Consider the following 16,811-nt stretch of genomic DNA (forward strand, 5'->3'; position numbering starts at 1 on the left):
ATAAGTAATTGAATGAGAAAATGTCATCTACACCTATGCATTTCAGTTTTGAAAGGTCATCCCGTGGTTAGTTTATACATTTTCAAATTCTTGTCACATTGCTCAGTGAGATATTAAAGTCAACTTCACCCTATATATATTTCTTTCAAGTGACATATAAATGTTCTGTTTGAAATAATAAGTAAATTTAATGCCTACATATTTCTTATGGAAGAAAGGTTGGAAAATCTTCTAGACAAGCCCAAGAGAAAGACAATAATTTTTTTTGTTTTATCAAAGGAATTTTTTTTACATTTAATTGCTCTCTGACTTTTTGCGGGTTATCTGAAGTTGGAGTTCTTCATGCTCTGTGGAAACTGTAGTGTATAGAACTCCAGCATTTTCCTGACAAACATCAAAGCTACTTTGGATCCAGGGTTGACTTCACGTCCCTCAAAGAGCATTTCGAATGGCAATCTTCAGACTGCAAAGAAAACTTGGGGTGAGTAAGAGCAAAGAACTTGACAAACTTGGCAAACCTTGGCTTGATAAAAGTCAGTTTTATTTCGAACATAATTTGCTTGTCTCCTCTTGTTTTCTCCACTTTCTAACCAGCTAAACAGTAGTGAGCAAACAAGTGCTGCCAATAACCGTATCATTTTTTCCCATGGTACCAGTGGTATTAGTGACGGAGTGGCTTAATGTATCAGTTATTTCACCAGAAGGAGGTGGAAACTTGAGGAAAGGAAAGCAGAGTAACGATGTTCCTAGCAATGGTACTTTTGCTGGCACAGAGATACTCTCAGAGAAGCCAGAAATGAGTGATTGAATTGCTCCCTCCCTTTCTTGATTGGATGAGAGATTGCTGTAATGTTTCCAGATTTTAACCAACTACCAAGAAACGCTAAGGACTCTTTAATGAAGAGTAATCTTCACCTTTGAAGAGAAAGCCTTGTCTGAATTCCTATAGTAGAAAGAGAGGAATTAGGCTGCAAAGATTGAACAGACAGTATATAGAAACAAGTATTTACATAAATTTAGGGAAATTCATTTTACTTCTTTGTGTCTCCGCTTGCTTTCTCCAGTTGTGACTTCTCTTCTCCCTTAGTAGGAGACAGAATTCTACTCCCCTTTCACTTAAGATTGGAATATTCATCTTTGATACAATACTTCAAATGAGACATACAAAATGAATGAAAGAGCATAGGATGGGGTGGAGTCTCAGGAGTATACAATTAGGCCCTAGAAAAAAAAATTAACTAAATTTAGTGCATATGCTCAACTATGGACCCTGAATCAGAAATAGATTGTTAAATTTTAAAGCATACGTGAAACTGGCTCGTGAGAAGTTCGAGGCTTGGCTACCAAAGACATAGATGGGAAATGGATTTTGGCTAACAATCATTCATTCTTTTATTTATTTATTTATTCGAGACAGTGTCTCACTCTGTTGCCCAGGCTGGAGTGCAATGGCGGGAATTTAGCTCAGTGCAACCTCCACCAACCAGGTTCAAGCAATTCTCCTGCCTCAGCTTCCCGAGAAGCTGGGATTATAGGCACGTGCCACCACGCCCGGCTAACTTTTGTATTTTTAGTAGAGACAGGGTTTTGCCATGTTGGCCAGGCTGTTCTCGAACTCCTGACCTCAGGTGATCCGCCTGCCTCGGCCTCCCAAAGTGCTGGGATTACAGGCGTGAGCCACTGCACCCGGCCCAGTCATTCATTCTTAATGACTCTATCCCCTTGAATCTGTTTTATCAGTTTGCTTGGTGATTAAGTTGTATCATGGCACAAAATGTAGTCTTTTCATTTAAAGCTCACAGAGACACCCAAGATAATACAGGCTAGGAGTGGGGAAGTTGTAGCAGGAGCTTCCAACCTCTCCAGGAAATGTAAAAATGTCCTGCAGTTTTTCAGAAGGATTTCATCATAACTGGACATTGAATAACGAGAGACGCTTATAATCAGCAGAGAGTATTAGAATTAATCTGGTTGGTATAGAAGCTTCTCCTAAAAATCAATAGTCCTTTTTTTTAATGCTTAGGGTGAGGCTGGAATTTTGTATACTTCATCTCATGTAAGTTTCACGATAACCCTAAGAGATGAGTACTATTATATTCCTCATGTTATATAGAAGGAAACTGAGGCTTCTTTCTGAGCTTAACTGAGTAAGGTTAGGTAAATTGCCAAGACCACACACCTAATAAATAACCAAATCCAGCTCCATATTCAGCTCTGACTACAAGTCCAGCCTATGGTCACCGCTTTATATTGCTAGTTTCTGACTGTTCGTTGGGAGTCACTCCTACACATTGCATGCACACACACTTATTTTATATTTTAATGAAAAAGAAACCAACCGTAGCCTATATTTTACTTGTAAAATATTTGGATCTTCAGGCATAATGAAACTATTTCACAGTATGCAATGTGCACGGGATTGCCACAATATAATTATGGTATCAGTCAGTGTTGTGTGTGCATGTATATGCTTGAAGGAGTCATTCTATCATTCTAAAATGTACTTTCCATGCATAAGAATACATACTTTGATAAATGCATCATGTCAGAATGACACTTATAATTTCAGGATATGTACAGATTAAATCTACCACTTAAAAAGCAAAAACCTCAAGTAGACTAGATTCTAAAGCTGGCCATTTAACACAGAATTATTGATTAACTCATGCTATGCTATACAGGCAAATCTTACATTTAGTTGACATTGGTACAAGTCATATATAAGCTGGTGCATTTTGCTGTAACTCATGGTCACTATTAATCGTCTAAATTTCTTACAAATGCAGATAGTTGATGGTAGAGGAACTGGATATGAACGTGGACAAATCAAGATTCCCTTGTTCTCTCACCAGGCCTTCTGTACAAGTCAGTAATAGATTATGTAATAGATTATGTTCAAAATAAAAAGTATGCTTTTTTAAAGATTGAATAATCATACTCTCATTAGCACAGGAGATGCATTGTTGGAAATGGGAATGATAAATGAATCAGCACCATAGGGTGTGAAGGTGTGGTTCCTATGTATTGAATATATGGCATATGTTCAATCACTTACAGTGCCTAAAATAGTCTCTGTTCGAGAGCAGACACTCAATAAATATTTGAATGGATTCTCCATTCACTTGAACTCCCTTGAAATCATCACAAGTCATGGGACATTATTTCTTCTGGATATCAGCCACTCCACTGTAGTCCTTCTCCCTGTCTGCAGGGATGTCTGCCTGTCTTCTGCCTATCCCAGTTGTGACCTGATCTTCAGCCTCTGCTTCCCTTCCTGCAGGCTTTTCCTTTTAGAGCACCTCAAGCCACCATCACCCTTGAATTTTAAAATCACACTTGCTAGTCTTACTTGCACTATTGCCCCACTTCTGCCATGTTTACTATCACACTTTTTATCAGCTATTATGCAAAAGAATTGTTCAACTGAACACAAAGCAACAGCAGAATTAGAGACTCAAGAGAGTCAACAAACTCATTGATAAAGCTTTCAAATTGAGGAAAGTGGTCTGTTCCCATTCACAGACACAGCCAAGCACTGCAATGTACTCTTCTTCTATACTGGCTGCCGTGTCATAAGAGAATCAAGAATCCATTACATTAAACATAGATCTTTAATAAAAGTATTTCTGAGACAGAGTAATATAACAAATCAGTAGTATAGGAGGAGGTCTTAAATATATGCCTGTATTCTAGGTATAAAACAGAAGATTTGTATTGTTTTACTCTTCTATTTTAAAATTTATTTTATTATGCATACCATAAAGTATACAAATTTAAAATATCTATTTTCATGAATTTTACAAAAGAAATACAACCACCACACAGCCCAGATATAAATAATTACCAGCCAACCAGAGCCCTCTCTCATACCCACTTCTAATCGTTACTTACCCTATCCCCACCCCACATCAAAGGAGCTCTCAAATTGATTACCAAAGATGAGTTTACCTGTCTTTTTACTTCTTATAAATGTATTACATCATGTAGATTTCATATACTGTAGACTCATCTGTGTCTTCTTCACTCAATCTTTTACCTGTAAGATTCATCCATGTTGTTGTTGCTATTCTCATTGCTATGTAGTATTCCATTGTATTATAATTTCACAACTAATCCATTCACTTTGTAATGGACTTTTGGATTTTCATCAGTTTGAGACTAAGGTGAATAATGGTGTTATAAACATTCTTGTACACATTTCAGTGCACATACTTAACATTTCTGTTGGATATACAATCATGCGTCACATAATGACATTTCAGTCTGTGACAGAATACATATATGACAGTGGTCCCATAAGATTATAATACAGTATTTTGGCTGGGCGCAGTGGCTCACGCCTGTAATCTCAGCACTTTGGGAGGCCGAGACGGGCGGATCACGAGGTCAGGAGATCAAGACCATCCTGCTTAACATAGTGAAACCCCGTCTCTACTACAAATAGAAAAAAATTAACCGGGTGTGGTGGCGGGCGCCTGTAATCCCAGCTACTCAGGAGGCTGAGGCGGGAGAATGGCGTGAACCCAGGAGGTGGAGGTTGCAGTGAGCTGAGATCACGCCACTGCACTCTAGCCTGGGCGACAGAGCGAGACTCCGTCTCAAAAAAAAAGATTATAATACAGTATTTTTACTATAGCTTTTCTATGTTTAGATATACAAATACTTACCTTTGTGTTACAACTGCCTGCGATATTCAGTACAGTAACATGCTATTCAGGTTTGTAGCTCAAGAGCAATAGGCTAGACCATGTAGCCTAGGTTTGTAGTAGGCTGTACCAGTGATGAAATTGCCTAACGATGCATTTCTCAGAACATTTCCCCATTGTTAAGTGATGCATGACTGTATATCTAGGAGGGAAATTATTGCATTACAGGATAAATATATTGTTAGTTTTTAGAAGGTATTGCCAAACCGTTTCCCAAAGTGGATGAGAATTCCCAGTTACTCTGTGACCATCAAGCACTTGCTATATTCTGGGGACTTGGGGTTTGAGTTTGGTTTAATCATTCTTGTGGATGTATAGTAGTAACTCTATGTGATTCTATTTGCATTTCCCAGATACCTAATGCTGTTGAACACCTTTTCATATGCTTATTGGTCACTTGAATATTCTTTTTCATAAAATGGTTGTTAAAATTATTGGCCATTTTCTTGTTGGCTATTTATTTCTTATTGATATACAGAAGACATAGATTAACAGATAAGAAGCATGTATAGGGCCCGGCGCGGTGGCTCACGCTTGTAATTCCAGCACTTTGGGAGGCCGAGGCGGGCGGATCATGAGGTCAGGAGATCGAGACCATGGTGAAACCCCGTCTCTACTAAAAAAAATACAAATATTAGCCGGGCGTTGTGGCGGGCGCCTGTAGTCCCAGCTACTCGGAGAGGCTGAGGCAGGAGAATGGCGTGAACCCGGGAGGCGGAGCTTGCAGTGAGCGGAGATCGCGCCACTGCACTCCAGCCTGGGTGACAGAGCGAGACTCCGTCTCAAAAAAAAAAAAGAAGCATGTATAGATACACAAAATCATAGGAATTCTTTGTTGGAGATACATGGCAAATTTCTTCCATTCTCTCACTAGTCTTTTTGTTATCTGAATGATATTATCTAATAAAATAAAGTTCTGAATTTTAATTCTTTCCAATTTATCAATCTTTCCTTTTATGGCTATTAGCAGCACTCCTAGACTTGAAAAAGAAAAAAGAAAAAACACTGCCTAACTGAAGGTTAAAAAAAAACTCTTCTAAGAAGCCGTATGGTTTTAATTTTCTCATTTAGTTCTAATATGTTTCTGGAATTGATTTTTTGTGTATGGCATAAATTAGGGGCCAAGGTTTTTTTAAGTTGGGATATAAAATTAATCTAGCACTATTTCTAAAATGCACCTCGTTTTACGTTGCACTACCGTGGCACATTTTTTGTAAATAGTTGTTTATGTGAATCTGTCACTGGGCTCTTTTTTCTCTTCATCTATTTGTCCATCTTGGCATCAATACTATTTTAATTAATATAGTCTCAATAAATGCTTATATAAAATCTCCAACATTCTTTCTCTTCTTCAAGATTACCTTTGCTATTCTTGGCAAATCTGAAATTTTTATTGTCATTTTATTGAACCTGTAGATAAATTTAGAGAGAAGTGACATCTTAAACAATAATTAGTCTCCTAATTCTTAAAAATAGTATGAGTCTTCATTTATTTAGGTATTTTATCTCATTAATCTTTTTTTAGTTTTCCGTGCAGAAATTTTACACATACTTTGTTAAATTTATCCCTGTGTATTTTATTTTTTATACTATTAAACCTGTGTATTTTTCATACTATTATACCTGTGTATTTTTCAGTTTTTGTACATGAGAATTTGTTGCTAATATATAAAAGTATAATAATTTATTTGATATTGCTCTGTGTTTATACATAGAGTTTCCAGGTTTTCAATGTACACAATCTCATCATCTGTAAATAATATGGTTTTTCCCATCTCCTTTCAATATTTATACCTTTTATTTTTCTTGCTGACTAGGACCTCCGGTAAAATGTTGAGTAAAAGTGATGATAACTGATATCATTATGCCTTTCCAAATTCAGGATAAAAACTTTCAACAATTCAACCTTAAGGATTTTTTGTGTATGTTTGAAGATATCCATTATTAGATATACTAAGAATTGTGTTATGAATAAGTGTTATCTTTTATAAAATATTATTAGTACACCTATTGATATAATCATGCGTTTTCTTCTTTGTTCTATAAATGAAATGAATTACGTTCATTGACTTCTTGAATGTTAAACCAATCTTGCATTCCTGGACAATGCTAACTTGCTTTCCATTATTCTTTATACATTCTGCTATGTTTAATTTGCAAAGATTCTGTTTGGACATTTTGCCTCTATGTTACTAAGAAATATATATTGGCAAAATAATTGGTACCTGCTTCTGAATTAGTGGCATCACGTGGCTTTCCGCAGATGTTTTGTAAAGGGGCCAATAACCTCTTTCCACCAGGATATTGATATTCAGTGCTGTGTCTCTTATACGATAATAAGGCTTAGACATCCATGAGCAAAATTTAGCCAAGAGTTTTGAGTTTTATGAGTTCTCCTGGGCCCTGGATCTTCATAGCAAGTGGTAGAATGGAGGCAGTGGCTCAGGGCTTTGTGGACATGTCTCTGAGCCCACAGCTTTCTGTTGTAGATAGGTATGATGAATCCACATAACGATTTGCCTGAAGGGTAAATTCCAAACTCTTTAATACAGAACCCAAGACCTGTGGGTCCTGGGATCTATAGATCTCTCAAGCCTCATACCTTATTCTGCTTCCTAGCTCCCTCTTGCAATCTAGAAGTCCAATGCACTATCCATTGCACTACGGAGCCAGGTCCTCTTGCAATCTATACGGTTTATATGTACTGACTTACTTATAGTTCCTTGAATATATCAAGCTTTCGCTCGTTTTAGAGACAGGACCTGCTTTTCTCCTGCCAGAACCTACTTTTTCTATTTAGGTATTTTCTTTTTTTAGTGTGCCTTATTATACAGAGATATCACAGAGGATGGCTACTATGTCTTACTCATCTTTTTCTCCTACAAACTTGACCAGTGTATAAGAGTCACTCTAAAACAATGTTTGTTTGAAATGAATGAATTTATGAAAATGTATTTACTACAAGTCTCCTATGTTCATTGTCACCTCAGTGTAAGAACTAAGGACCAGGCCGGGTGCAGTGGCTCGTGCCTGTGATCCCAGCACTTTGGGAGGCTGAGGCAGGCAGATCACCTGAGGTCAGGAGTTCGAGACCAGCCTAGCCAACATGGTGAAACCCTGTCTCTACTAAAAATACAAAAATTAGCCAGGCATGGTGGTGGGTGCCTGTAATCCCAGCTACTCAGGAGGCTGAGGCAGGATAATTGCTTGAACCTGGGAGGCGGAGGTTGCAGTGAGCTGAGATTGCACCACTGCACTCCAGCCTGGGTGACAGAGCAAAGACTCTCAAAAAAAAAAAAAAAAAAAAAAAAAGAACCAAACGATAAGTGAGAAAAGCGATAACATCACTAACTTATTCATTAATTAAGTCAGCAGTCAGCAAATAACTACTGAATATAGAAAACTGACATCTTTATGCTTTCCGAATTCAGGGTTAAAATGTTCAGTAATTCAACTGTAAACAGATTATTTTTTGTATATTTTTGATATTGCATATAGTTTTTGCTAGGCGCAATGCTACATATAGTCAATGGATGAGGCAGAAACACTCAAGTTTATAGTCTGTCTGGGGAGGGAGAGAATCAAGTTAACATAATAAGAAAAAAAGGTGTGAATTTTAAAATTATAACTTGAAATAAGTTCCACAAAGGGAAAAAACACAGCATTAAACTTCAGAACATAGAGAATGGGGAACGCTTATTACAGAGAGAACTTTCAAGGTAACCTCTGTGAGGTGGTGTATTAGGCCATTCTCTCATTGCTATAAAGACGTACCTGAGACTGTGTAATTTATAAAGAAACGAGGTTTAATTGGCTCATAGGTCTTCAGGTTATACAGGAAGCATAGCAGCTTCTGCTTTTGGGGGGTGGGGGGCCAGGAAGCTTCCAATCATGGCAGAAGGCAAAAAGGGAGCAGTCATCTTACACAACAGGAGCCAGAAGCAAGAGAGGGGCAAGGGAGGTGCCACGTGTATTTAAGGGACCAGATCTCATGAGAACTCACTATTGTGACGATAGCACCAAGGGGTGCTAAATCATTCATGAGAAATCCACCCCCATGATCCAATCACCCTCCGCCGGGCCCCACCTCCAACAATGGAAGTACAAATCATCATGAGATTTGATGGGGCACAGATCAAAACCATATTAGGTGGTTACTATTAAGGAGCCAGTCAAAACTCTTATCTTTATACGTTCTGAAGCAGGGTACTTTACCAGATTATAATTTTTCTCAGGTTGGTTTATCTCAGCAGTTCTCAAAGTATTGTCCAGAGACCACTGGGGGTTCCAAAACTCTTTCAGAGGAGCTGTGAGGTCAAAACTCTAACACTAAGATCATAATATTATCTTGCCTCATTTACTCTCATTACCTTATGAAGGTATGGTGATTTCCAGAAGCTACATAGCAAGTGATGTCACATTAGATTGAATGAATAAGCTATCCTTTATTAAACCAAACATTAATGAGATTTGCAAAAATATGTTTAACAGTGCCATTTTCTCACTCAATATTTTTGTTTTAGACAATATAGCTATGTTGATAAAAATGTGTTATTTGGCCGGGCACGGTGGCTCACGCCTGTAATCCCAGCACTTTGGGAGGCCGAGGCAGGTGGATCACCTGAGGTCAGGAGTTCAAGACCAGCCTGACCAACATGGAGAAACTCCATCTTTACTAAAAATACCAAATTAGCCAGGTGTGGTGGTGTGTGCCTGTAATCCCAGCTACTAGGGAGGCTGAGGCCAGAGAATCCCTTGAACCCCGGAGGCGGAGTTTGCAGTGAGCCGAAATCGTACCATTGTATTCCAGCCTGGGCAACAGGAGAGAAAATCCATCTCAAAAAAAAAAAAAAGTGTTATTTATGTTAACATATCATGGGTTTATTATTGCTATTTTACAATAATTTTAAAAATACCTTAAAAATTTCCAAGTTTTAATTTTCAATATGGTAAAAATTGACAGATAAAGCCCCATAAACCAAAGTTCTTTTGAGTTCTCAAATAATTTTAGGAATATAAAGGGGTTCTGAGATTTAAAATTCTGGGAACTACTGGTTTTGCTAGTAAAATTAAGAACAGGTAAAAAGAATATTATCACTAGACAAACTAAGATGATACACAAAAAATGATCCCTGCTAACCCTCCAACTTTGGACATAAATTGAAAACATCTGTCTGAAAACTAAAACATTCAGTCAAACATCTCCAATGTTCCAAAAATCCCAATGTGTAGCAGGTTATGGACAAAACATTCTGAGTATTTGAGTGAGCGGGGGCAGGGCTCCATGAGGAGGAAAGTTCTGTTCCAGTTACGCAGTGCCCCATAGACCCAGATTGAGTGTTTTCCATTTTAATTGGAAAACTTTGCAGCCTCTTGTTTATAGCACAGGGGATAGGAAATCAGGCATTCGTAAGTGAAATAAAAATAGAACCAACTCCTCAATTTAAACTTCTGGAATCTTTTCCTTGAAATGTTGCCTGCAGGTCTCTCTACCCAATTATTCTCCACCAGGACTGCTCAGCCACTGTCCAAGGTGATCAATCCTGAACCTAACACCATAAAATATTCAACCCTCCATAACTTGGCCTGCTTTCTGGGCATTGTAAGTGCAGAACCTCTATCATATTTTTGCCTAATTTTTACTCTCATCAGTAAAACTAGAAGTAATAAGACTCCCAACGATAAGAGATCATTATGAAGGAAAAGTTTCTTCAACATTTATTTTTTAAAAACTTAAGTTCATTCTTCTGTCATTCCAAAGAAAAATTATCCATTTTATCTCATAAAATCATATATATTTTACATTTTATCTGAAATGAAACTAGTGCCCCCCACACACCACCAAGAAGTCAAGAACAACAAAAAAGCCCACTAAAAAAAGAAAAGATTGAAAATAGCAGAATATATTAAATTGGAAGATTATTGTGGATATTCTTAGAGTCTTCATGTGCTGTACCCTAAGAAACAGTTTTTCCACCATATTTTGTAAGCAGAAATTATCATATTACTTTGTGAATGCTTCCATTTGAATTTAACTTTTTGAAGGTTCTAGCCTACTTTTCCCATTGTAAATATGCTCATGCAGATTTATATGAAGTAATATATATGAAAGTGCTGTACACTATAGTATATACACTAATATACTGGATTATTGTTGTAAGAAAAGAAAGCAAAATAAAGGCCAGGCATGGTGCCTAATGCTTGTAATCCCAGCACTTTGGGAGGCAGAGGTGTGTGGATCACTTGAGCTCAGGAGTTTGAGACCAGCCTGGGCAACATGGTGAAACCCTGTCTCTATCAAAAATACAAAAATTAGCCGGACATGAAGGCACACGCCTGTGGTCCCAGCTACTCTGGAGGCTGAGGTAGGAGGATTGCTTTAGCCTGGGAAGGCAAGGCTTCAGTGAGCTGCAATCGCCCCAGTGCACCACAGCCTGGGTGACAGAGTGAGACCCGGTCTCAAAATAAATAAATTATTTTTTTTAAAAAAAAAGCAAAATAAAATATGATCTTTTTAAGTAAAAGCTATTGGTGATATTCCTATCTAATCACCTTCTATCAATCTGTAATAATGCCTTACTGAATCCAAAGTCTCCTTTTTAATTGACTAATGGAACATTTCTAAACTGATCCATTGGAGTATAGATGCCATCAAGTAATCCATCTATAATCTGGAGCCATTTTTGTTTAAAGCTGTCCAAGTGCTTCTTGGATACTTATCAATCTATTCCAGAAAGATTCTCTATTAACAAAGTTCTACAATATGCATTCCCCTACCTGCCCAAGTATTGAACCAAAAAATAATGGTTTGTAGGTATTATAATAGCCAATGGCCAAACTTTACCATTATGTTTATAATTATTTACACAAGTTTATTTAAGTTCAATGATACATTCTCCAGAGCTAGGATTTTCAATTCAGAAAGTCAATGGGTTTTCAGAACTAAAAAAAAAAGAAAAGAAAAGTCAAGTATTAGAATAACAAACTCATGATAATTGTCATTCCTGTTCTAAGGACTCAGTTTGTTTGAAAATATTTAACTACAAAAAAGAAAAATAGTATTCAATGAATGTGAGGATGTGGAATCATTCATATATTTCCCTAGAATAGATTGTTAATAATAGTTAAAAAGACAACACTACACTGTAAAATGAAACTACTTCAATGTAATTATTCGGTCATCAAAGACTATGAACATATAAATATGAATTTTGTCAACAGAATTATGTAACGTCTTCCATAAAGTGGCCATTTACTTCGAGGCCTCTGGTCATCATATCATTTTAACACCGTTAAGATTTTCAGCATTTTATGACTATGATTTGGAAAGGTGAGGGGAGGTCTGCAGAAAAATTTTACTTCATGGATATGCTTGTATGATCTTAATTATTCACCAAAGTTTCTATGTTTCATCTTTATTTCCCTGATAGTATCACTCTAAAATGAAGAAATGGAGGTTGGGCATGGTGGCTCACGCCTGTAATCTCAACACTTTGGGAGGCCGAGGTGGGCGGATCACGAGGTCAGGAGATCGAGACCATCCTGGCTAACATGGTGAAACCCCATCTCTACTAAAAATACAAAAAAAATTAGCCGGCGTCGTGGTGGGCGCCTGTAGTCCCAGCTACCCAGGAGGCTGAGGCAGGAGAATGGCTTGAACCCGGGAGGCGGAGCTTGCAGTGAATTGAGATAGCGCCACTGCACTCCAGCCTGGGTGACAGAACAAGACTCGGGCTCAAAAAAAAAAAAAAAAAAAGAAAGAAAGAAATGGAAAGGGAAAGATGTAAAAGTATGTTTTCTTCTTAAATCTTGTACCATCCTCAGCAAATACTGTTGAGAACTTCACCCCTGGTTATTTAGAGAAACAAAAGTAATTTACAACACATATTTGGCACATAGATGTCCAAAGGAGACACCTCCTATCCTTAAGCGCAATATATGCTTAGAAAGAAAGACATCTTTCTGAGGAAAAAGAATAGGCAAGGGTGGAATTTCAAGTTTCAGCTTTATGATATAAATAACTTTGCTTATACTGAAGAAGAAAGTACAAGGCAGCTTCAACAGCCCTTACACATTTCTGGGAGGTGGTAGCAAGTGCCATGCCCTACATTGCCCAGCATTCATAATAACTTACAACAATACAATCATAGCTTTTGCCCTAAATAATTTAATCTGCCAATCATACAAGATAAATTGTATTATGAGATTATTAGCACATAGTTAAATGTATTTAAATTGCCATTTGTACAGCTGATGGAGATTGCTATAAATGTAGACTAGCACCAGAGCCTATACAACATGGAAAATAGCATGCATAGCATAAATCAGGCAAAATATTTGAGATCATGTATGCTTAATATGTGATACATCTGAACATTTTTCATTAGCATTTTGGCGTTTTCTTTCTCCATCCTAGCTCTAGGTTCTGCTGCTAATGGACAATGTAGAGGGTATAAAGTATCCAACTTCCTTTTTCTTTCCCTTGGTTGGAGCTGAGCAATCCGTTGGCACATTCAGTGAGGCAGGAGTGGTTGGCAGGGTTAGGGCTGATGAAGAAGACTGTGAAATCAAAATATTGACTACTTAGGGGTGTTGAACAAATAAATGAATAAATCGATGATAATGGCAAGCAGGTTTCTCACCTTTGGAGAAGAAATTACAAATATAGAAAGATGAATGCTGCAATTAAACCTGCAGTACTGAATTGGAATTGGAAGTGTCAGTGTAGAATCATGGTTTTTAAATATACATAAACAGAAATAGATAGAGCTGTAGGTGTGCATGAGTGGGTGTGTGTACACATGCACATCTTTTCTAGCTCTATCTGCAAAAAGGGCCTAGATGCAATGACACCCTGATAGAAATAAATATCCAGGGTACTCAGGTGTTGATTTCAAAGTAGCATTCGCTACTAAGGAAAAACCAAAGGTCCTCGGTAAGTGACTGAATCAAGGACTAGGGCAGGGAAACAACAAAATGAGCCTGGAACATCCTGTGCCAGAAAGTAAAAGCACGTTCAAAGAATTGTGAGGACAAGTCAAAAGGACAAAAAAGCCAGCTTGAAAGGGCTTTTATTAGCAAAGCCTGGGATAACTTGATCATCAAGTATTATAATTATGATATTGGAGTGTAACTCTTTAAGTAAAAGAAGATTCTGAGCCAATACTGGTATACATTGTAGGCAGATAGGTAAGATAAATGATATATGAATGGATGAATAGATGGATAGGTAGAGAGATGGACAGATAGCTCTACCTTATAGTAGAATGATATACATGTAAAAGGAATGATAAATTATACAAAATCACCATTTACCACCCATTATAGAAATAATTTATGTGGGCAAGAGTCATCAAAGGATGGTAAAACTAGTGGGTGAAAGCTCAATGAGAAAGAAGATATTTATAGTCTCAAACTTCCCCACAAATTACTTAATTATTCATTACTTAATATGTACAAAACATATATTAAATATTCTAAACCTAGAAAATACCATTTAAACAAAGTGATAAGACTTAAACAGCACCAAGAATGAGACAACGGACATTACGTACCTGCAGAAATGATATACTAAGAACACAACATCAATTCACGGTACTTCCTCATACAATGTATAAATCGCAAGAAAACATGAGATGAAACTAAATTCTGGAACATTCTGCAAAATAATTGACTTATATTCTCTAAGAATACCAAGGTAATAAAGACAAGGAAAATCTGAGGTGCCAGGCACGGTGGCTCATGCCTGTAATTCCAGCGCTTTGGGAGGCTGAGGCGGGAGGATCACAAGGTCAGGAGATCGAGATCATCCTGGCTAACACGGTGAAACCCCATCTCTACTAAAAATACAAAACAATTAGCCAGGCGTGGTGGCAGGCACCTGTAGTCCCAGCTACTCAGGAGGCTGAGGCAGGAGAATGGCGTGAACCCGGGAGGCGAGCTCGCAGTGAGCCGAGATCGTGCCACTGCACTCCAGCCTGGGCGACAGAGTGAGACTCCCGTCTCAAAAAAAAATAAATAAATAAGACTGAGGAACTTCTCCATATTGAAGAAAACTGAAGAAACATGACAACTAAATGTCACATGTGATCTTGGATTGGATTCTGGACTTCATAAAGAATGTTATTATAATTGGCAAAATTTGAATGGGGTCTATGGATTAGATGGTAATATTTTATCATTGTAAATTCCCTAATTTTAAAGATTTGATTGTGATTACATAGGAGAGTGTCCTTGTTTTTAGGAAATACACACTGAAATTAATAAGATATCATGTCTGAAACTTACTCTCCAATGCTTCAGAAAAGTGTATAGTAATATGCACATATTATGTATATTGTGTGTTGTTTGTGTTTATAGAGAAAAGAGAGACAGAGAGAATGGTAAAATAAATGCACTAAAAGAATATTTGGGAACTTGATTGAGGAATACTATGAAGATTGAGAGATCTTTGTATTGCTTCTGCATCTTTTCTATAAATTTAAAATCATTTCAAAAGAAAAAAGAAAAAAGCTTAATTTTCAGTACCCCTCAATAAAAAGCAGGAAGCCCTCTTTTTTAAAACAACAAATATGTGTGTGTACACATACACACACAAATACAAGAAGCAATGGCCCAGAGTCTACAAAAAATAATTCAAGGTTATATTAAACTATCAAAATATAACAAGGAAAAATAGTTGTCTATTTCACCCAGCTCTGTCTCCCAGAAGATAAATCTCAAAATTTGGGTTCCAAATTTATGTCTACTTTTCTCTATTTCAATTTATTGATTTCCAATTTCTCAGAGAATTATTTTGGCAGATTGTACGTTTTCTAATATTTCTCAGTGAGACCACCTTCCAAATAATTGTCTAAAGTTTTATAAATGTTCTCATTATAACCACATATTATATTCTCTCCCATGGAGAAAAACAGATTTTTTAAATTTGTAGACAATACCTAGTATTTTAATTTGAGGAATTGTGCCTGAAAATTAACTTTTTCTCCCCCTAGTGTTTGGACGTAAAGCATGGGGCCTTGGATGGTAGGCAGGGAAGACAGGTATCATTAGAGGTGTTTCTTTCCAGGATAGGGGTTTTGTAATACAATAAATTTCATATTTTCTGTGTGATTTTCTTTAATTCTAGATATTGACTTTCATGATTAAAGATAAACTTTAATCATGAACGCAGTCACTTTAATCACGTTCAAGGTAGAGAAGGTCAGCACAACTGCCTGGGCAGCCAGAGGGGACATCAAGAGCCAAGACTATCTACTAGGTAGGATATCTTTTAGAAAGAAAATCTTGGTCTCAATATTAGAGTGATAAGCTATAATAAGCAATTCTCTGTGTTACATTCTTTTAAGTTTTAAAATTTTAAATCAATTAACAATTGAGTTTTAGGAAGTATATTAGTCAGGGTTCTCCAGAGGGACAGAACCAATAGGATATATATGTAAAGGGGAGTTTATTAGAGAGAATTGACTCAAACTATTACAAGGCGAAGTCCCATGACAGGCCATCTGCAGGCTAGGGAAACAGAGAAGCTAGTAGCCTGGCTCAGTCCAAGTCCAAAAGCCTCAAAACCAGGGAAGCCAACAGTGCAGCCCTTAGTCTGTGGCTGAAGGACTGAGAGCCCCCAGGTGGCCACTGGTCCAAGTCCCAGAGTCCAAAGGCTGAAAAACTTGGAGTCTGATGTCCAAGGGCAAGAGAGGAAGAAAGCCTCCCGCAGGCCATGGGAAGAGAGAGCTAGCCAGAGAAGACACAGCAAGCTGCTTATCCCCTTCTTCAGGCTGCTTTGTTCACGCCATGATGGCAGCCAATTGGATGGTGTGCACTCAGCGTTTAGGGTGGGTCTTCCTCTCCCAGTCCACGGACTCCATGTCAGTCTCCTCTGGCAACACCCTCACAGACACACCCAGAAACAATACTTCACCAGCCATCTAGGCATCCCTCAACCCAGTCGAGTTGACACCTAATATTAACTATCACAAAAGTTATAAACATTTCCCCCAAAAGAAACTAAATGCTGTGTTTGCTATATTGGGATGGTGAAAAAAATTGAGTTTTGGTAGAAATCCCAGAAGTGTTACAGAAGTCCCAGCTAGATTCAAAATGGTGATG

General features: G+C 37.5%; 1 long non-coding RNA gene across 2 annotated transcripts in view; it reads right to left on the reverse strand.

Moving 5' to 3' along the window:
* Window positions 1-12,692: 12,692 nt before the first annotated feature.
* LOC116474196 (uncharacterized) overlaps window positions 12,693-16,811 on the reverse strand; it is a 49,939-nt gene continuing 45,820 nt past the window's right edge. For both annotated transcript variants that reach the window (XR_004371208.2, XR_009215134.1), the window contains one exon: window positions 12,693-13,265. This is a non-coding gene — a long non-coding RNA (uncharacterized LOC116474196). The remainder of the gene's footprint in view (window positions 13,266-16,811) is intronic.

The sequence above is a fragment of the Hylobates moloch genome, unplaced genomic scaffold (genome assembly GCF_009828535.3).
Source record: "Hylobates moloch isolate HMO894 unplaced genomic scaffold, HMol_V3 SCAFFOLD_10, whole genome shotgun sequence".
In the NCBI taxonomy this organism is placed as follows: domain Eukaryota; kingdom Metazoa; phylum Chordata; class Mammalia; order Primates; family Hylobatidae; genus Hylobates; species Hylobates moloch.